Source organism: Grampus griseus, assembly GCF_964374135.1.
Source record: "Grampus griseus genome assembly, chromosome: 17".
Lineage (NCBI taxonomy): Eukaryota > Metazoa > Chordata > Mammalia > Artiodactyla > Delphinidae > Grampus > Grampus griseus.
Genome location: NC_139011.1, coordinates 39,079,503 through 39,101,022, shown reverse-complemented (window position 1 = coordinate 39,101,022; position 21,520 = coordinate 39,079,503). Strand labels below are relative to the sequence as shown.

Sequence of the window (21,520 nt, the reverse complement as noted above, 5' to 3'; positions counted from 1 at the left end):
AAGAAACACAAAAGAAGGAAAGGACCTATAATAACGAACCCAAAACAATTAAGAAAATGGGAATAGGAACACACATATCGATAATTACCTTAAATATAAATGGACTAAATGCTCCCACCAAAAGACACAGATTGGCTGAATGGATACAAAAACAAGGCCCATATATTTGCTGTCTACAAGAGACCCACTTCAGACCTAGAGACACATACAGACTGAAAGTAAGGGGATGGAAAAAGGTATTTCATGCAAATGGAAACCAAAAGAAAGCTGGAGTAGCAATTCTCATATCAGACAAAATAGACTTTAAAACAAAGACTATTAGAAGAGACAAAGAAGGACACTGCATAATGATCAAGGGATCGATCCAAGAGGAAGATATAACAATTGTAAATATTTATGCACCCAACATAGGTGCACCTCAATACATAAGGCAAATACTGACAACCATAAAAGGGGAAATCGACAGTAACACATTCATAGTAGGGGACTTTAACACCCCACTTTCACCAATGGACAGATCATCCAAAATGAAAATAAATAAGGAAACACAAGCTTTAAATGATACATTAAACGAGATGGAGTTAATTGATATTTATAGGACATTCCATCCAAAAACAACAGAATACACATTTTTCTCAAGTGCTCATGGAACATTCTCCAGGATAGATCATATCTTGGGTCACAAATCAAGCCTTGGTAAATTTAAGAAAATTGAAATTGTATCAAGTATCTTTTCTGACCACAACGCCATGAGACTAGATATCAATTACAGGAAAAGATCTGTAAAAAATACAAACACATGGAGGCTAAACAATACACTACTTAATAATGAAGTGATCACTGAAGAAATCAAAGAGGAAATCAAAAAATACCTAGAAACAAATGACAATGGAGACACAACGACCCAAAACCTGTGGGATGCAGCAAAAGCAGTTCTAAGGGGGAAGTTTATAGCAATACAAGCCCACCTTAAGAAGCAGGAAACATCTCGAATAAACAACCTAACCTTGCACCTCAAGCAATTAGAGAAAGAAGAACAAAAAAACCCCAAAGCTAGCAGAAGGAAAGAAATCATAAAAATCAGATCAGAAATAAATGAAAAAGAAATGAAGGAAACAATAGCAAAGATCAATAAAACTAAAAGCTGGTTCTTTGAGAAGATAAACAAAATAGATAAACCACTAGCCAGACTCATCAAGAAAAAAAGGGAGAAGACTCAAATCAATAGAATTAGAAATGAAAAAGGAGAGGTAACAACTGACACTGCAGAAATAAAAGAGATCATGAGAGATTACTACAAGCAACTCTATGCCAATAAAATGGACAACCTGGAAGAAATGGACAAATTCTTAGAAATGCACAACCTTCCAAGACTGAATTAGGAAGAAAGAGAAAATATGAACAGACCAATCACAAGCACTGATATTGAGACTGAGATTAAAAATCTTCCAACAAACAAAAGCCCAGGACCAGATGGCTTCACAGGCGAATTCTATCAAACATTTAGAGAAGAGCTAACACCTATCCTTCTCAAACTCTTCCAAAATATAGCAGAGGGAGGAACACTCCCAAACTCCTTCTACGAGGCCACCATCACCTTGATACCAAAACCAGACAAGGATGTCACAAAGAAAGAAAACTACAGGCCAATATCACTGATGAACATAGATGCAAAAATCCTCAACAAAATACTAGCAAACAGAATCCAACAGCACATTAAAAGGATCATACACCATGATCAAGTGGGGTTTATTCCAGGAATGCAAGGATTCTTCAATATACGCAAATCTATCAATGTGATAAACCATATTAACAAACTGAAGGAGAAAAACCATATGATCATCTCAATAGATGCAGAGAAAGCTTTTGACAAAATTCAACACCCATTTATGATAAAAACCCTGCAGAAAGTAGGCATAGAGGGAACTTTCCTCAACATAATAAAGGCCATATATGACAAGCCCACAGCAAACATCATCCTCAATGGTGAAAAACTGAAAGCATTTCCACTAAGATCAGGAACAAGACAAGGTTGCCCACTCTCACCACTCTTATTCAACATAGTTTTGGAAGTTTTAGCCACAGCAATCAGAGAAGAAAAGGAAATAAAAGGAATCCAAATCGGAAAAGAAGAAGTAAAGCTGTCACTGTTTGCAGATGACATGATCCTATACATAGAGAACCCTAAAGATGCTACCAGAAAACTACTAGAGCTAATCAATGAATTTGGTAAAGTGGCAGGATACAAAATTAATGCACAGAAATCTCTGGCATTCCTATATACTAATGATGAAAAATCTGAAAGTGAAATTAAGGAAACACTCCCATTTACCATTGCAACAAAAAGAATAAAATATCTAGGAATAAACCTACCTAAGGAGGCAAAAGATCTGTATGCAGAAAATTATAAGACACTGATGAAAGAAATTAAAGATGATACAAATAGATGGAGAGATATACCATGTTCTTGGATTGGAAAAATCAACATTGTGAAAATGACTCTACTACCCAAAGCAATCTATAGATTCAATGCAATCCCTATCAAACTACCACTGGCATTTTTCACAGAACTAGAACAAAAAATTTCACAATTTGTATGGAAACACAAAAGACCCCGAATAGCCAAAGCAATCTTGAGAACGAAAGAAGGACCTGGAGGAATCAGGCTCCCTGACTTCAGACTATACTACAAAGCTACAGTTATCAAGACGGTATGGTACTGGCACAAAAACAGAAATATAGATCAATGGAACAGGATAGAAAGCCCAGAGATAAACCCATGCACATATGGTCACCTTATCTTTGACAAAGGAGGCAGAAATGTACAGTGGAGAAAGGACAGCCTATTCTATAAGTGGTGCTGGGAAAACTGGACAGGTACATGGAAAAGTATGAGATTAGATCACTCCCTAACACCATACACAAAAATAAGCTCAAAATGGATTAAAGACCTAAATGTAAGGCCAGAAACTATCAAACTCTTAGAGGAAAACATAGGCAGAACACTCTATGACATAAATCACAGCAAGGTCCTTTTTGACCCACCTCCTAGAGAAATGGAAATAAAAACAAAAGTAAACAAATGGGACCTAATGAAACTTAAAAGCTTTTGCGCAGCAAAGGAAACCATAAAGAAGACCAAAAGACAACCCTCAGAATGGGAGAAAATATTTGCAAATGAAGCAACTGACAAAGGATTAATCTCCAAAATTTATAAGCAGCTCATGCAGCTCAATAACAAAAAAACAAACAACCCAATCCAAAAATGGGCAGAAGACGTAAATAGACATTTCTCCAAAGAAGATATACAGATTGCCAACAAACACATGAAAGAATGCTCAACATCATTAATCATTAGAGAAATGCAAATCAAAACTACAATGAGATATCATCTCACACCGGTCAGAATGGCCATCATCAAAAAATCTACAAACAATAAATGCTGGAGAGGGTGTGGAGAAAAGGGAACCCTCTTACACTGTTGGTGGGAATGTAAATTGATACAGCCACTGTGGAGAACAGTATGGAGGTTCCTTAAAAAGCTACAAATAGAACTACCATATGACCCAGCAATCCCACTACTGGGCATATACCGTGAGAAAACCATAATTCAAAAAGAGTCATGTACCAAAATGTTCATTGCAGCTCTATTTACAATAGCCCAGAGATGGAAACAACCTAAGTGTCCGTCATCGGATGAATGGATAAAGAAGATGTGGCACATATATACAATGGAATATTACTCAGCCATAAAAAGAGACGAAATTGAGCTATTTGTAATGAGGTGGATAGACCTAGAGTCTGTCATACAGAGTGAAGTAAGTCAGAAAGAGAGAGACAAATACCGTATGCTAACACATATATATGGAATTTAAAAAAAAAAATGTCATGAAAAACCTAGGGGTGAAACAGGAATAAAGACACAGACTTACTAGAGAATGGACTTGAGACTATGGGGAGGGGGAAGGGTAAACGGTGACAAAGCGATAAAGAGGCATGGACATATATACACTACCAAACGTAAGGTAGATAGCTAGTGGGAAGCAGCCGCATAGCACAGGGAGATCAGCTCGGTGCTTTGTGACCGCCTGGAGGGGTGGGATAGGGAGGGTGGGAGGGAGGGAGACGCAAGCGGGAAGAGATATGGGAATATACGTATATATATAACTGATTCATTTTGTTGTGAAGCTGAAACTAACATACCATTGTAAAGCAATTATACTCCAATAAAGATGTTAAAAAAAAAAAAAAAGAAATCTAGGCCCACAATGTTGTAATAATGCCACAATATCCATTTATGGAGAAAGTGAATGTTCTTTTAACATGATGTTCTTTTTTTTTTAATTAATTGCATTTTGGAGAGAGAAAAGCTAAACTATTCATTATCCTTTTGTGGCCTCTGTTAAGTTCTGAAAATTACCTTGTATTCTCACTATGTTCTTTTTCCGATAGGCGCTCCTCATGAGCCCTCGGACGCTAGGGCCCAGTTTTATTCCTTTCTGTTTAGCAGGTCTGCCTTTACGAAACATTATGCCATTCAAGGGGCTCCTACTCCTTACCCCTGAAGTTCACTGTAAAGAGGGCAGAGGATAATGTTTCTGTGCTGTGCAAAGTGTGGCCATACTTCAAGTTATCTTTGGACTTGGAAGAAATCACTTCCCGACAATTCCTTTTGCGTTGTGATGCACGAACGTCATAAGGTTAACCCGCTCTTTAGCTTTTAATGGCTTTTGATTCTTGTGAAACTAAAATTGTCACTTCTCTTTTTCATGTAGACGTGTTATTTGCTTGTGAATACTGAAATTAAGCTGCGATTTGTTATATTTTAAATGGAAAGGGAGAGTTTTTCAGTTTGGGTAAATATCTATAACATATACTTTTCCCGGGATCTTATAGCATTTATATTAGTTATAATGCTAGTTAAGATGTCTATTCTGTTTTTTTCCTAGGACATGTAAACTCCAATAAAAAATAAGACAAAATCAGAATTAATGGGCAAAATAGTATTCTTCTGCACAAGGATGCAAGAATATAAAATGTTCGATATTTGCAACATCTTCCTCCTAAAACAAAATATACCAATGGAAGTTTGGCTTCTCCCTAGAGTCTTAACACAGAGATTATTAACTGCAATGACCTAGCTGATAGAATGTGAGGTCAAGTATGATGAGAGGACTAAGGACCAGGAAGTACTACGCTTGGACAGCAAGGCTGTGGCTCATGCAGACATGGAGCCTTTCAAAGTAAGCTTGGCTCCTTGACACTCTGTCCTGAAGCTAAAAACTAGATCGTTGAAAAGTCCTCTACTGGGAATTCCCTGGCAGTCCAGTGGTTAGGACTCTGTGCTTCTACTGCAGGGGACACAGGTTTGATCCCTGATTGGAGAGTTAATATCCCACAAGCTGCATGGCGAGGCCAAAAAAAAAAAAAAACAAAAGAAAGAAAAGAAAAGTCCTCTCTTCAGGGTATCTGTAACAGTATTTGACTGTCTTTTGTTTAAGCTATAATTTATGCATCAAAATTAAAGCTGTCTTCAAGTGCTGACATCATAGGAAGCCATGCAGCTACCCCAGAGTTCACTGCCAAGTCTTGGGACACGGGATGGTTAATTCTGATTCCTTCTTACCACTGTGGTCCAGGGACATGTTAGGCAGGAGCCAATGAATAACTTGAATGTTTGAGGTAGAAATATTTCAGGTAGCTTTTCTTTAAATTACACAGGCTCTCATGGCTGGGTAGTACTTCCAAAGCCTCCTTCCCACTTCTGAGCTTACCTCGTCTTAGCAACATCCATGATGACATCAAGCCCCATGCACATCAGAACATGGGGACACATTTTCTCTCAACTTTGTCATGTGAACCTGAGCAACATGACACAAGCCTGGGTTCACATCTTGACCTGGGTTTACTTTCTCTTTTCTTCCTCTGCCTTTCTGAAAGCTTCTTTGCCATACACTTCCCTTCTAATCTGTTCACTACTTCACCTTCTCTTTTGTGCTAGTCACCATTTTGCTTCCCTCTCTTCCTTTGTCCTCTCCTCTCCCCCTCTCCTTCCTTCTTTAATTCATTACTTCTTTCCTCCCTCCCTTCCTTCCGTCCTTCCTTCTTCCTTCCCTAATCATCACAATTAAAGTAACTAAAAATCCCCCATCCTCAGACTAAATTTCTTTCTATTAAGGAAAAGCTAGACAGAAGTAAATCGATATACTAATCCATGCTAATTTGGCTTTCTCTTTATGGGAACTGGTGGTAGAGAAGGAATTATTGTATAGCCTCCCAGGGACTGTGCTTTTCAGAATGACAACACTCATTTGAATAGGTAAATCCTGGCCTGTTGTTTAGTTTTTTCTCATGGCTCAGAACTGGAGCCTGCAGAGTATTTTATAGACTGAGGCTTTCAGCTGATCTTGCAGACTGACTTCTGTAGAGAATGTTCAGACGATCAGAGAAGGTTCAGTAATTGAGAAAGTTTCCACAATCAATAGGCAACCAAGCATCAAAAACAGTACTCTAAGCTGCATAGGCTTCTGGGATTTTAGAAACCATTAGGGGACAAGAAGAATCTTTTAGCTTATAAATCTAAATGGCCCAAAAAAAAAGGTTAAAAAAGTTCCTTTAAGTAGGAAGCATCTTAGCCTCCATTTTCTATAATGAAAGAGTGATGCTACCTCTATGAGCTTGTCTAAGTTGAACCATGAAAGAGTCTGTAGAATATCAGAGTGCCACATGCCTCTGTTCTTTCTTTCTTTTTTTTTTTTTTTTTTTTCCGGTACGCGGGCCTCTCACTGTTGTGGCCTCTCCCGTTGCGGAGCACAGGCTCCGGACGCGCAGGCGCAGCGGCCATGGCTCACGGGCCCAGCCGCTTCGCGGCATGTGGGATCTTCCCGGACCGGGGCACGAACCCATATCCCCTGCATCGGCAGGCGGACTCTCAACCACTGCGCCACCAGGGAAGGCCCTGTTCTTTTTTTTTTAATCCTATACACCACGCCTAACAGAATCCTGGAATATAGTGGTGAGTGAATGGTTGTAAGAAAAACGAAGTTCCAGCTGGGCACTGTACCATAGTTGGATTCAACCATGGGAAAGATGGTCATTATTGAGATAGAAGTTGCCTAAACTGTCTCCCTCTCCTCCCCTGACAAAGTTCAAATACAATGTTGTAAGTCAACTTTTCTACTCCTCTCATCCTCTTAAGTGAGACAACTTCTCCTGTGGTTGCTTAGACCGAAGGAAAAGGCATGCAGGAGCATAGTTCTTTCACTTAAAAGAATGTCATCTCCAGTTGCAACCAGTCATGACTTCTGGATAAAACCCAGTTGCCTCCGTTTAATCAGAATGATTTCCTTCCACAGATACTCTTTGTTGTGCCCCATCCACAAATCAATGTTTAATCAATTTCAGCCATTTCTTCCAAATACACCGCAACCACGTTTGCTAAATCTACCAGAGGCTTGGTTTTTGTGAGTCACAGATAAATTAGGCCCTTCTTGTTTTTTTCTCAGATATCAGTGCAGTAATGTGCTCAGAGAATTCAACCAGGATTAGGCATGATCTTCCCTTTATGAAGCCAATCTGAGTGCCCTGCACAGTAGGGCGGCCCTCTAGGAGTGGAAACAGCCCCTTTCAGGAGCAGCTTTGCGATGCGTGAGCATTTGGACAGATGGCCCATTTTCTTGTGAAAGAAGCATGTATCCCACAAGCTATCAACACCCAACAGCTTCAGTAAATAAGGTTTGATAATAAGAAACCAATTCAAGAGGAGCTCAGATGTTTGCTGTGCTGTCTCTGAACACTCTATGTGTCAGGAGCCCAGCTGCATTCTGTAGACCACCTAGTCTGATCGTGGTGAGGATGGTATTTGTTCAAACATGTCCCCTTTTGTCTGTTCTAGGCAAGAGCATGATACATTCGGCAACTGCCCTCTGAAAGCCAAGGCTTTGTCTCTGACAGGAATCGTGAAACAGGTTTCTTAAGAAGTGCCTGTCCACCTGTGTTTAGATTCTAAATCGTGGGAAGAACCAGGAGATGCTCAGGGAAAAAAGTCTGTTGAGGTTATGGAGACTTTTCAAAGGACAATTTCCCCCTTTAAAGTGGTTTGAATAAAAGAAGAATTCTTGAAAACTGTTATAGAATATTGGACTAGATGGAACCTTGAAAGATTTTTATTTACTCCTTGTCTGTTAGCTTTCCTTCTAAGACCTAAGAATGTGTTCTATTTTAGAAATCCTCCAAGGAATGGAATTTTCCATAACCTTTCCCCTGTTAGCCATTTTTTAAACTCCTACAAAAGCCTTCCATCAGAAATTCTTGATCGTTTATATGACCCCTAATGCTCACTGCTGCAGCCAAAACCTGGTTTTCCTATGCCTTATATTCTGCTGCTCATATCTGCCACAGAAGGGACCCGTCACAGCTGAAGTCCATTATGAGATCACTTCTTGACTTCTTCTCTAGGCTAAATAATGAGAGATTTTCCCTCCTCTTTTTGTAGGTCATATTTTTCAACTATTTAAGGAATTTTATTGTTGAAAATTTGATTGGGGATTTCCTATGTCTGAAAATGCATTAGGTCTTGAACTCTGTAGCCCTAATACTCCTCCCTGCTAGCCCTTTTTTTTTTTTTAAACATCTTTATTGGAGTATAATTGCTTTACAGTAGTGTGTTAGTTTCTGCTTTATGAAAAAGTGAATCGGCTATACATATACATATATCCCCATATCTCCTCCCTCTCGCGTCTCCCTCCCACCCTCCCTATCCCTTCCCTCTTAGAACTGCTCTTGCTGCATCCCATAGGTTTTGGGTCATGTTTTCATTGTCATTTGTTTCTAGGTATATTTTGATTTCCTCTTTGATTTCTTCAGTGATCTCTTGGTTATTTAGTAGTGTATTGTTTACCTTCCATGTATTTGTATTTTTTATAGATTTTTTTTCCTGTAATTGATATCTAGTCTCATAGCATTGTGGTCAGAAAAGATACTTGATATGATTTCAAATTTCTTAAATTTACCAAGGCTTGATTTGTGACCCAAGATATGATCTATCTTGGAGAATGTTCCATGAGCACTTGAGAAGAAAGTGTATTCTGTTGCTTTTGGATGGAATGTCCTATAAATATCAATGAAGTCCATCTTGTTTAATGTGTCATTTAAAGCTTGTGTTTCCTAATTGATTTTCATTTTGGAAGCTCTGTCCATTGGTGAAAGTGGGGTGTTAAAGTCCCCTACTATGATTGTGTTAGTGTCGATTTCCCCTTTTATGGCTGTTAGCATTTGCCTTATGTATTGAGGTGCTCCTATGTTGGGTGCATAAATATTTACAGTTGTTATATCTTCTTGGGTTGATCCCTTGATCATTATGTCATGTCCTTCTTTGTCTCTTGTAATAGTGTTTATTTTAAGCTCTATTTCGTCTGATATGAGAATTGCTACTCCAGCTTTCTTTTGATTTCCATTTGCATGGAATATCTTTTTCCATCCCCTCACTTTCAGTCTGTACTTGTCCCTAGGTCCGAAGTGAGTCTCTTGTAGACAGCATACATACGGGTCTGTTTTTCTGTATCCATTCAGCCAGTCTATGTCTTTTGGTTGGGGCATTTAATCCATTTACATTTAAGGTAATACCGATATGTATGTTCCTATTACTATTTTCTTAATTGTTTTGGGTTTGGTTTTGTAGCTCTTTTCCTTGTCTTGTGTTTGCTGGCTAGAGAAGTTCCTTTAGCATTTGTTGTAAAGGTGGTGTGGTGGTGCTGAATTCTCTTAGCTTTTGCTTGTCTGTAAAGGTTTTAATTTCTCCATCGAATCTGGGTGAGATCCTTGCTGGGTAGAGTCATCTTGGTTGTAGGTTTTCCCCTTTCATCACTTTAAATATGTCCTGCTACTCCCTTCTGGCTTGCAGAGTTTCTGCTGAAAGATCAGCTGTTAACCTTGTGGGGATTCCCTTGTACGTTATTTGTTGTTTTTCCTTTGCTGCTTTTAATATTTTTTATTTGTATTTAATTTTTGATAGTTTGATTAACCTGTGTCTTGGCATGTTTCTCCTTGGTTTTATCCTGTATGGGACTCTCTGCCCATCCTGGACTTGATTAACTATTTCCTTTCCCACTTAAGGAAGTTTTCAACTGTAATCTTTTCAAATATTTTCTCATTCCCTTTCTTTTTCTCTTCTTCTTCTGGGACCCCTATAATTTGAATGTTGGTGTGTTTAATGTTGTCCCAGAGGTCTCTGAGATTGTCCTCAATTCTTTTCATTCTTTTTTCTTTATTCTTCTCTGCAGTAGTTATTTCCACTGCTTTATCTTCCAGGTCACTCATCCATTTTTCTGCCTCAGTTTTCTATTATTGATTCCTCCTAGAGAATTTTTCATTTCATTTATTGTGGTGTTCATCATTGTTTGTTTGCTCTTTAATTCTTCTAGGTCCTTGTTAAACGTGTCTTGTATTTTCTCCATTCTATTTCCCAGGTTTGGATCATTTTTACTATCATTATTCTGAATTCTTTTTCAGGTAGACTGCCTATTTCCTCTTCATTTGTTTGGTCTGGTGGGTTTTTACCTTGCTCCTTCATCTGCTGCGTGTTTCTCTGTCTTCTCATTTTGCTTAACTTACTGTGTTTTGGGGTCTCGTTTTTACAGGTTGCAGGTTCATAGTTCCCGTTGTTTTTGGTGTCTACCCCCAGTGGGTAAGGTTGGTTCAGTGGGTTGTGTAGGCTTCCTGGTGGAGGGGACTGGTGCCTGTGTTCTGGAGGATGAGGCTGGATCTTGTCTTTCTGATGGGCAGGACCGTGTCCAGTGGTGTGTTTTGGGGTGTCTGTGACCTTATGATTTTGGCAGCCTCTTTGCTAATGAGTGGGGTTGTGTTCCTGTCTTGCTAATTGTTTGGCATAGAGTGTCCAGCCCTGTAGCTGCTGGTTGTTGAGTGGAGCTGGGTCTTAGCGTTGAGATGGAGATCTCTGGGAGAGCTTTTGCCATTTGATATTACGTGTAACTGGGAGGTCTCTGGTTGACCAGTATTCTGAACTCGGCTCTCATACCTCAGAGGCACAGGCCTGACACCCCACCGGCGCATCAAGAGTCTGTCAGCCATACGGCTCAGAATAAAAGGGAGAGAAAAAGAAAAAGAAAGAAAAGAAGGAAGAGAAAGAAAGGAATGAAGGAAGGAGGGAGGGACGAAGGAAGGAAGGAAGGAAGGAAAGAAAGAGAGAGAAAAGAAAGAAAAGAAAGTTTTTGAAATAAAAAATATTTTTAAAATATAACATAATTAAAAAGTAATAAAAAAAAGAAGGAAAGAAGAGAGCAACCAAACCAAAAAACAAATCCACCGATGATAACAAGCAGTAGAAACTATACTAAAAAAACAAACAAACAAAACGGACAGACAGAACCCTAGGACAATTGGTAAAAGCAAAGCTGTACAGACAAAATCACACAAATAAGCATACACATACACACTCACAAAAAGAGAAAAAGGAAAAAAATGTATATATATTGTTGCTCCGTCCACTGCCTCAATTTTGGGATGATTCGTTGTCTAATCAGGTATTCCACAGATGCAGGGTACATCAAGTTGATTGTGGAGATTTAATCCACTGCTCCCGAGGCTGCTGGGAGAGATTTCCCTTTCTCTTCTTTGTTTGCACAGCTCCTGGGGTTCAGCTTTGGATTTGTCCCCGCCTCTGCATGTAGGTCGCCTGAGGGCATCTGTTCTTCACTAAGACAGGACCGGGTTAAAGGAGAAGCTGATTAGCAGGCTCTGGCTCACTCAGGCCAAGGGGAGGGAGGGCTATAGAAGGCAGGATGAGCCTGCGGCAACAGAGGCCGGCATGACGTTGCACCAGCCTGAGGCACGCTGTGTGTTCTCCCGGGGAAGTTGTCTCTGGATCACGGGACCCTGGCAGTGGCGGGCTGCACAGGCTCCTGGGAAGGGAGGTGTGGATAGTGACCTGTGCTCGCACACAGGCTTCTTGGTGGCGGCAGCAGCAGCCTTAGCATCTCATGCCCATCTCTGGGGTCCACGCTGATAGCCGCGCATCGCACCCATCTCTGGAGCTCATTTAGGTGGTGCTCTGAATTCCCTCTCCTCGTGCACCCTGATACAATGGCCTTTTGCCTCTTCGGCAGGTCCAGACTTTTTCTCGGACTCCCTCCCGACTAGCTGTGGTGCACTAGCCCCCTTCAGGCTGTGTTCATGCAGCCAACCCCAGTCCTCTCCCTGGGATCTGACCTCGGAAGCCCGAGCCTCAGCTCCCAGCCCCGCCCACCCCAGCAGGTGAGCAGACAAGCCTCTCGGGCTGGTGAGTGCTATTCGGCTACAGTCCTCTGTGCGGGAATGTCTCCGCTTTGCCCTCTGCACCCCTGCTCCTGCGCTCTCCTCCGCGGCTCTGAAGCTTCCCCCTCCGCCACCCACAGTCTCCGCCCGTGAAGGGGCTTCCTAGTGTGTGGAAACTTTTCCTCCTTCACAGCTCCCTCCCAGTGGTACAGGTCCCATCCTTATTCTTTGGTCCATTTTTTTCTTTTTTCTTTTGCCCTACCCACGTACGTGGGGAGTTTCTTGCCTTTTGGGAGGTCTGAGGTCTTCTGCCAGCGTTCAGTAGGTGTTCTGTAGGAGTTGTTCTACATGTAAATGTATTTCTGATGTATTTTGGGGGAGCAAGGCGATCTCCACGTTTCTCTCCTCCGCCATCTTGAAGGTCTCTCCTGCTAGCTCTTAAAATAAACCAAATAAAATGAGACGAAAGAATGAAGCAGCTGCAAACAAAACAAAACATCACAAAAGCAAAAAATAAAACCACCAGCTAGTTGTCTTTCTGGTTTATGATTGAGCAAGACATTTATAAGATGAAGCATGCTTCAAAGGAAGTGACCATCTCGTTTGTTGAAGATTGATCAACGAGAACTTGGTCAGGTTTAGATAAATACGTATACAACTCACAATTTAAAATGCAGACTGTGAAAAGCTAGGCATGCTGAGAAGGTAAGGATGAGCCAATACTAGCCCTTTATTAGTACAGTTGGCCCTCTGAGTCTGTGGGTTTCGCCTTCACGGAATCAACCAATTGCAGATTGAAAACATTTGGGAAGAAATTCCAGAAAGTTCCAAAAATCCACACTTGAATTTATTGCAAGCCAGCAACTATATACATAGCATTTACATTGTACTAGGCATTATAAATAATCTAGAGAGGATTTAAAATATATGAGAGTTTGTGCATAAGTTAAATGCATATACTACACCATTTTATGTAAGGAACTTGAACATCCATGGATTTTGGTATTTGCCTGGGGGCCCTGTAACCAAACACTCTGAATATATTGAGGGAAGGATGACTGTGTTATCTGCTACGTATCTATAACTTCTAGTTAACATGGGCCTTTGGGGACCATTGAGCTGTTATATTGCAATAGCTTTCAATATGCTGCTAGATACAACTATTTTAGATTTTACAATTATATTTTCTCTCTAGTTGGTTTTTAGGAAGGGATACCACCTTTTTCATGTTTTAGTAACAAAATTATGATTTTAAGTAAATGTAGACATTTTCCATATTTTTCTTTGCTTTGCAACAGTTGAAGTAGTATGAGATAAATCTGACCTTTAATGTTTGTTTGAACTCACTTAAAAAACTATCTTTGATAACTCTTGCTATTGTTTAGTATAGCATTCATTCAAAAGACTCTAGCATGTATGTACAATCTAAAGAAGAAGAATGAAAAGTTTACATGTGTTCTCACTCAGTTTCAGAGATAGAACGCTACCAGTGTCTTAGAAGCCCACTGTGTGCCCCTCTACGATGATTTCCCCCTCTCTGCCCTAACCCCATCTGATATAAATGATATCCTAATTTTGGTTTACCATTACTTTGCTTTTTCTTCATGATTTTATCATCTCTGTATGCGTTGCTAAAGGTTATATTACTTAGCTCACTGAATTTTGAAATTTGTACTATGGAATCATACTCTTCTATTTCTTTTGTGATTTGTTCTTGCTTGTTCTTTCATATTTCTGTTTTTATATTCATTTATACATATTTATATATGTAGCTATAGATAATTTTAACTACTTTATCATATTCCATTGTATGACTGTACCATAGTTTACCCATGTTACTGCTGATAGACATTTGGTTGTAGTTTGAGGCCTTATGCTTGTTTCTATATGACCATTTTCGTACATGTCTCCAAGAGCCCAATTGCCAGAATTCTTCTAAATTGCACCTAAAGTGAAATTGTTGGGCTGTGAGATGTAGTCATCCTAAAAGGATATGCCCAATTGTTTTCCTAAATGATTTTAACAATTTTCTGCCCCTGCCAGCAGTGGATGAGAATTCCTGTTGCTCAGCATCCTTGCCACAACTTCATATTGTCAGGTTTAAAACTTTTTACCAATTAGATAGGTGCAAAGTGATATCGAGGATTTAATTTACGTTTCCCTGATCAATAATGAGTTTGGTCATTTCAAATGCTTGATGGCTGTTCATAAGTTCTTTTCTGTGAAATGCCTTTTACATGAATTCTGAGAAAAGTCTTTGTCTGATTGGTTAAATATCTGGGCTATATCTGGGTCTGGTTCTATTGAGTACTCTATTTCCTGATAAAAATTCTTTTTATTTCTTGCCTATTTTATAACTCACAATTTTTTATTGGGAGCTGGATATCATCTATAAGAGAACAGTAGAGCCTGAGGTGAGCAGTGTACATGCTCAAAAATGAGAACACCTCTTCTGTCAAGCCATTAGTGTGAGGGTGGTACAGTCCATCTGTTTAGAGTTGAGCTAGGTTTGGATTGTATCATTTCTATTCTTGCTTTTGGTGCTCACATACTTCAGGCTGCTGCTGCTAGTCTGTTTTTAGTGTAGGGGTTGGGTTGTCAGAGCAGTTTTCCCAGTGCCTTGCTTCACGCTCAGCTTTCAGCAGTCTCTGTATGCCTGCACCACGGAAGGGGTCTCTATATACCCTTGCCCTTCCCTTGGCTATGAACTGTTACTGCTCTGCTTGTTACTCACTGGAGGCTCCTGGCAGGGACAGGATGGTTTCTTGGTGCTTCTGCCCCTCAGTCTTAGCCAGGCTTTATGTGCCTGAGCTCAAGAGTGGGGCTTTCTCATTTGTTTATTTTTTGTTTTTATTTTCATTACTCTAGGAGGTGGATCAAAAAAGATGTTACTGCGATTTATGTCAAAGAATGTTCTGCCTGTGTTTTCCTCTAAGAGTTTTATAGCGTCCAGCCTTACATTTAGGTCTTTGATCCATTTTTAGTTTATTTTTGTGTATGGTGTTAGAGATTGTTCTAGTTTAATTTTTCTACATGTAGCTGTCCAGTTTTCCCAGCACCACTTATTGAAGAGACTGTCTTTTCTCCATTGTATATTCTCGCCTCCTTTGTCATAGATTAGTTGACCATAGGTGCGTGAGTTTATTTCTGGGCTTTCTATCCTGTTCCATTGATCTGTATTTCCGTTTTTATGCCAGTACCATACTGTTTTGATTACGGTACTTTGTAGTATAGTCTGAAGTCAGGGAGGCTGATTCCTCCAGCTCCGTTTTTCTTTCTCAGGATTGCTTTGACTATTCTTTAATGAAAATAAAAACAAAAATAAACAAATGGGACCTAATTAAACTTAAAAGCTTCTGCACAGCAAAGGAAACCATAAACAAAATGAAATGACAGCCCACAGAATTGGAGAAAATATTTGCAAATGGAGCGACCGACAAGGGATTAATCTCCAAAATATACAAACAGCTCATGCAGCTCTATGTCAAAAATCAAACAACCGAATGAAAAAATGGGCAGAAGATCTAAATAGAAATGTCTCCAAAGAAGACATGGCCAAAAAGCACATAAAAAGATGCTCAACATCACTAATTATCAGAGAAATTAAAATCAAAACTACAGTGAGGTATTACCTCACAAGGTCAGAATGATCATCATCAAAAAGTCTATAAACAATAAATGCTGGAGAGAGTGTGGAGAACAGGGACCCCTCCTACACTGTTGGTGGGAATGTAAATTGTTACAACCACTATGGAGAACAGTATGGAGGTTCCTTAAAAAACTAAAAATAGAACTACCATACGACCCAGCACTCCCAATCCTGGGCATATATCTGGAGAAAACCATAATATGAAAGAATACATGCACCCCGATGTTCATTGCAGCACTGTTTACGATAGCCAAGACATGGAAGCAACCTAAATGTCCGTTGACAAAGGAATGGATAAAGAAGGTGTGGCACATATATACAATGGGATATTACTCAGCCATAAAAAAGAATGAATTAAAACCATTTGCAGCAACATGGATGGACCTAGAGATTATCATACTGAATGAAGTAAGTCAGACAGAGAAAGACAAATATCATATGATATCGCTTATATGTGGAATCTAAAAAAATGGTACCAATGAACTTATTTACAAAACAAAAATAGAGTCACAGATGTAGAAAACAAACTTACGGTTACCAGGAGGTGGGGGAGGGAGGGTAAACTGGGAGATTGGGATTTACATATACACACTACTATATATAAAATAGATAACTAGTAAGGACCTACTGTATAGCCCAGGGAACTCTGCACAATACTCCGTAATGGCCTATATGGGAAAAGAATCCAGAAAAGAATGGATATATATATATGTATAACTGATTCACTTTGCTGTACAGTAGAAACTAACACAACATTGTAGATCAACTAGACTCCTATAAAAATTGTTTTTTAATTAAAAATAGAAGAGTGGGGCTTTCTCAGCATTTCTGCTCCTCCCCCTGTGAAAGCCAAACTCTGCCATGAGTCATGGGGATGCGTACCTCGTCCCTTACCCAGGGGCAGCAGAACTCTTTACATCAGTGCAGAATTCTGGGCGTGGGCAAGTCTCCTGCCCTCCTGGAGACAGGTGTCAGTGTAGGGTGGGAGTGCAGTTTCTACCCTTTTTCCTGTAGCCGCCAGCCTTTGCCTAGTACTGTCCTGCAGGGCAATTTTGTGCCTCTCTCCCAGGGGGAGATAGCCTCGGCTTCGTATGAGAGAAGCGTCCCGGAAGTAGGTGTATTTGCTGCCTGCTCCCGACAGCGCCCAGTCATATGTATCCCTGCACCACGAGGTGGGCTCTCTTAGGGCTTCTGCCCTGCTCTTTATTTCCTGTGCACCCATGATGGAAGTTTGTGGAAAAGATCTAGAAAATAGGTACCTAGAGCCCTTATGTGGGAGGTTCCCAGGGATTCTAAACTCTCATCTTAACACACACTCAACCCTTTAAGAATTTGTTAACATTTCAGTTGTCTCCATTCTTGCTTTTATGACTGTGGCCTCTCCCTCCTGTCGCTGCTAAAGGCAGCCAGTTCATGTGTCCCACCGCTCCTTTGATGAGCACGTTATCCTCTGCAATTCAGTTCCTCTGGTTGAATTACAATCTCAGATCTCTGATGGGCCTAAAAAAGTTATGATTTTCTAGATTATCCAGATTTCTCTTATTGTTAGGGTAGGGGCAGAATTCTCCTGTGGCTGTGTACACCTTAGGAGGAAGCTGACTGATTTTTCCTCTCCCTGCCACTACCCTCTCTATTCCCTTCCTCTGCCTTGTTTTTCTTCATAATACTTAAAACTATCATTACATTATATTTATTTATTGCCTGTCTCCCTCACCAGAATATAAATTCCATTAAGGCAGAATATTTGCTTGTTTTGTCCATTCCTGTATCTCTGGCACATAAGAGAAACTCAGTAGAAGCTGTTGAATAAATGCATGCATAAATGCCCAAGACCATGACATTTTCTCCAGGATCTTGTATTAGCTTGTTTTCATAAGAATGTACTTCTTCTGATGCTGTTCTCTTTCCCTTGTTCTGCGATATTTTTCATATGTCCCGTTTCGATTGTGTTCTTATTTATCTTTTAATCAAGCAAATCTGTTTGCCTTCAGTATCTCCATATGCCCCAATAACAACGAAGCGGGGGCTTGTCCTCGGGCTGCTCTCTGTCTACCTTTGATTTAGTGTATCTTTGCTCTCAGACCCACAGCTGGCCTGCAGGTGTTTCTGTGCTGCTGCCAGTCTGATTCTTCATCCTCGCAGGCTGTCATCCAGTGCATCTCTGCCCTACTGCAGAAGTTCCCCCCACCCCCAAGACCTGAGCCTTTGGTGGTCAGGGCTAATGTGTGCCTCACAAATAGCAAACTGTATTTCAGAGCATCGGTGTTCCCTTTCTGCCTTCCTATTTGTTTTGTTGTGGCTGCTCCTGGCTCTTGCTGTTGTTTGAATAATTTCTACTCTTTACTGCATTTGGAAGAGATGGTGGTGAGATGGAAGCTGGAGGGCAGGGGATTGGTCAGTGCTCTGCCTGCCTCGGGGAGCAGCGCATAAGGAGGGTAGATGAGGGGGCACCCCCCTTCTCTGTTGGTTCTAGGCCATGTTATTGCTCTAAGGGCTGCACATCTGGCAGCAGAACCGGTGCATTCCCTTATCTTTTATAACGTGATCCTTTTTCATAAATCTGGAGTTTACTGTGTCTCTGAGTTGTCTGTTTTTGTTTTGTTTGCTTAAATCAGATCCAAATATGTTACAAGTAATGTTCATCTCTGCCTGACCCTTTGTTATGTTTTTCTGGGTTATCCTTTGTGAGGCTGCATTAAAGCATGCTAGCCAGACACCCTGTTGAATGAGACCTCCTGCGCTACTACTTTCGAGGTTTAGGTTGAAGCTTTTATGATTAGGAAAATTCAAGTTCGTTAAATATGCTACTGAATTAGAAGTAGCTTCTTGTCATCACCTAGTCTTTAAATCAGTTTATATTAAAGTTACTACTATCCCATGGTAACCCCCAATATATTCTGGTTTTGTAAAAAAAAAAAAAAAAAAGTAAAACTAACTCTCTTCCATATCACTGTGCCAAAGACCTCATCTTATGGGCTATCATTTAGTTTCCTATCATCAAACCATTTCCATCTTTTCACTGTTAGTTTAAGTAATAATTCTGGATTAGAGAACAGAGATATTTCAGAAAACATAAAGAAATATAATTGTAAGACAACCTCAGTTATTCTGAAGGAAGTCTGAAGGTTAAAACAGTAACTGCCTTGATTTAATTACTCATGTGTTATCTGAGAAAAAGTTGATTAAAACAGATTTTGACACTTTTTGTCCATTGGAACTTTAACTTCATTGGGAAAATGGTCCTGAGGGTGGTGACAATGTTGACTAATTGGCTTGTTCATCCCACATGGGATTACACCACTTTTTGAATCAGAATTTCCTGCTATTGCAACACATTTTTTTCTTTTGTTTTTTTTTCCTTAGAAACAATCCATTTGGGTTCATTGCATGGCCATTTGTTAGTCTGGGGCATTGTACTTGTTTATGACTACAATGAAGTAGTAAGCTGGGTCTGCCTGTATATACAGAGTCAGTGGGAGATCCTGCAGCTGCCCAGGGAACGAGGCAGTGCAAGGGGTCACCCTGATATTTTAAACCCAAAATCCTACTTTGCCGAAGTCCTGGGGCATTTTCCTGTTAATCATCAAGAAGATTTGTTCAACTTTGGTTTATTTATTTACTGTATGCTGTATGTAGAATCAATCTGTTGAGCTTGGTTTTTTTAAGCTTTTTTATTGAAGTGTAATATTCTCAGAGAACATGCACAAATCCTAAGCGTATAACAAGATGAACTTTTACCAACTGAGTGCACCTGTGTAACCAGTACCCAGAAGAAAGAACGTGACCAGCACCTGGTCAGGAAACAGGACATGACCAGCACCCAGCAGCTCGACTCGTGTCCTCGTCCTGTCACTACCCATCCTTACCATGGGTAACCACTCTCCTGTTTTGCTTGTTTTTCCATCTTACATAAATGGGATTATACACGATGTATTATTTCTTTCATTTTTCATTATGTTTATGAGATTCGTGTATTTATTGTGTATTGATTGTATCTGTTCATTCACACTGCCACACAGCGTTCCATTGATCAGTACAACACACTATTCATTCTGCTGTTGACAGGCATTTGAGTAGTTTTCTTTGCGGGGGAGATGGGAGTCATTATGAATACTCTCTGAACGTTCTAGTACATCCCTTCTGGTGAAAGCATTCATATGCATCCCTTCCTGTTGGAGTGTAGCTGGGAGTGGAATTGCTAGGTCCTAGGGTGTGTGTATGTTCAGATTTAGTAGATAAGCCAGTTCTCCAGAGTGGTTGTAAGTATTTATACTCACACTTGATGTATGAGAGTTCCAGTTGCTCCACCTCCTCACCAATACTTTCTGTCTTTTTCATTTTAGCTATTCCAGTGGATATGTACTGAATGTGGTTTAATTTATATTTCCTTGATGATAATGAACCTGGGCAACTTTTAATATGATTATTAGTAATTTGTATTGATATATCCTTTTTTTGTGAATTGTCTGTTCAAGTTTTTTGCCCATTTTTTTTATCATTTGACTCTCTTTTTGTTACTGTTTCATAAAAGTTCTTTATATAATCTGGGTATGGGACCTCTGTTGAAATATGTATGGTAAATATTTTCTCCTCTGTGGGTTGCCTTTTCATTCCTGTAATGGAGTCTTTTGATGAACAAATACTCCTAATACTTTTAAAGCCCAATTTATTATTTTTTCTTTTATGGTTTGCACTTTTTTGTCCAGTTTAAGAAATCTTTGCCTACTCTAAGTTGACAAAGTTGTTCTATGCTTTCCTCTAATATCTTTATTTAAATTTGTAATTCATCTGACTTGACATTCATATACTACATGATCTAGAGATCAAGACACATACTTGCCACGTGGATATCCTATTAACCCAGCATCATTTTACTTGGTTTTTAACTTGTTTAAAATATGTCCATACATGGGGAGGGGAAAAGGGTAAGCTGAGACGAAGTGAGAGAGTGGCATTGACATATATACACTACCAAATGTCAAATAGATAGCTAGTGGGAAGCAGCTGCATAGCACAGGGAGACCAACTCGGTGCTTTGTGACCACCTAGACGGGTAGGATAGGGAGGGTGGGAGGGAGACGCAAGAGGGAGGGGATATGGGGCTATATGTATACGTATAGCTGATTCACTTTGTTATACAGCAGCAACTAACAACAATGTAAAGCAATTATACTCCAATAAAGATGTTAAAAAAATAAAAATTAAAACAAAACAAAAAATAAATAAATAAAATAAAATATGTCCATAAAATTTAGTTTCACTGAAATATTTTTTATATTTTCCTGGAGAGAATTACTAATGATTCTTGAAAAAATTTAAACCTATGGTGATGTAAAATTTATAATATAATCAACAGATTTATTTAACACATAAATTGAGATATTTCTTAAAGGTTCTTCTGTTTAATTAGACTCTAGTTTGTAACTCCAGCATACTTATTTATTCAACACCAGAGTGATTCATAATGCACAAAGCACAATAATTAAAAATAAATAAATTATTCTCACTTTTTCATTAGAATTCATTTCAACACATGTTTATTATTTGTCTGCTAGAATTTGGGACAGTTGAGAATATGGTTGAAGTTTTGAGCTCCATTTT

The 21,520-nt window shown here is 39.6% G+C and overlaps 1 protein-coding gene across 3 annotated transcripts in view; it reads left to right on the top strand.

Moving 5' to 3' along the window:
- CPQ (carboxypeptidase Q) overlaps positions 1–21,520 on the top strand; it is a 466,878-nt gene that overhangs the window by 282,815 nt on the left and 162,543 nt on the right. The gene's annotated exons all lie outside the window — the stretch shown is intronic.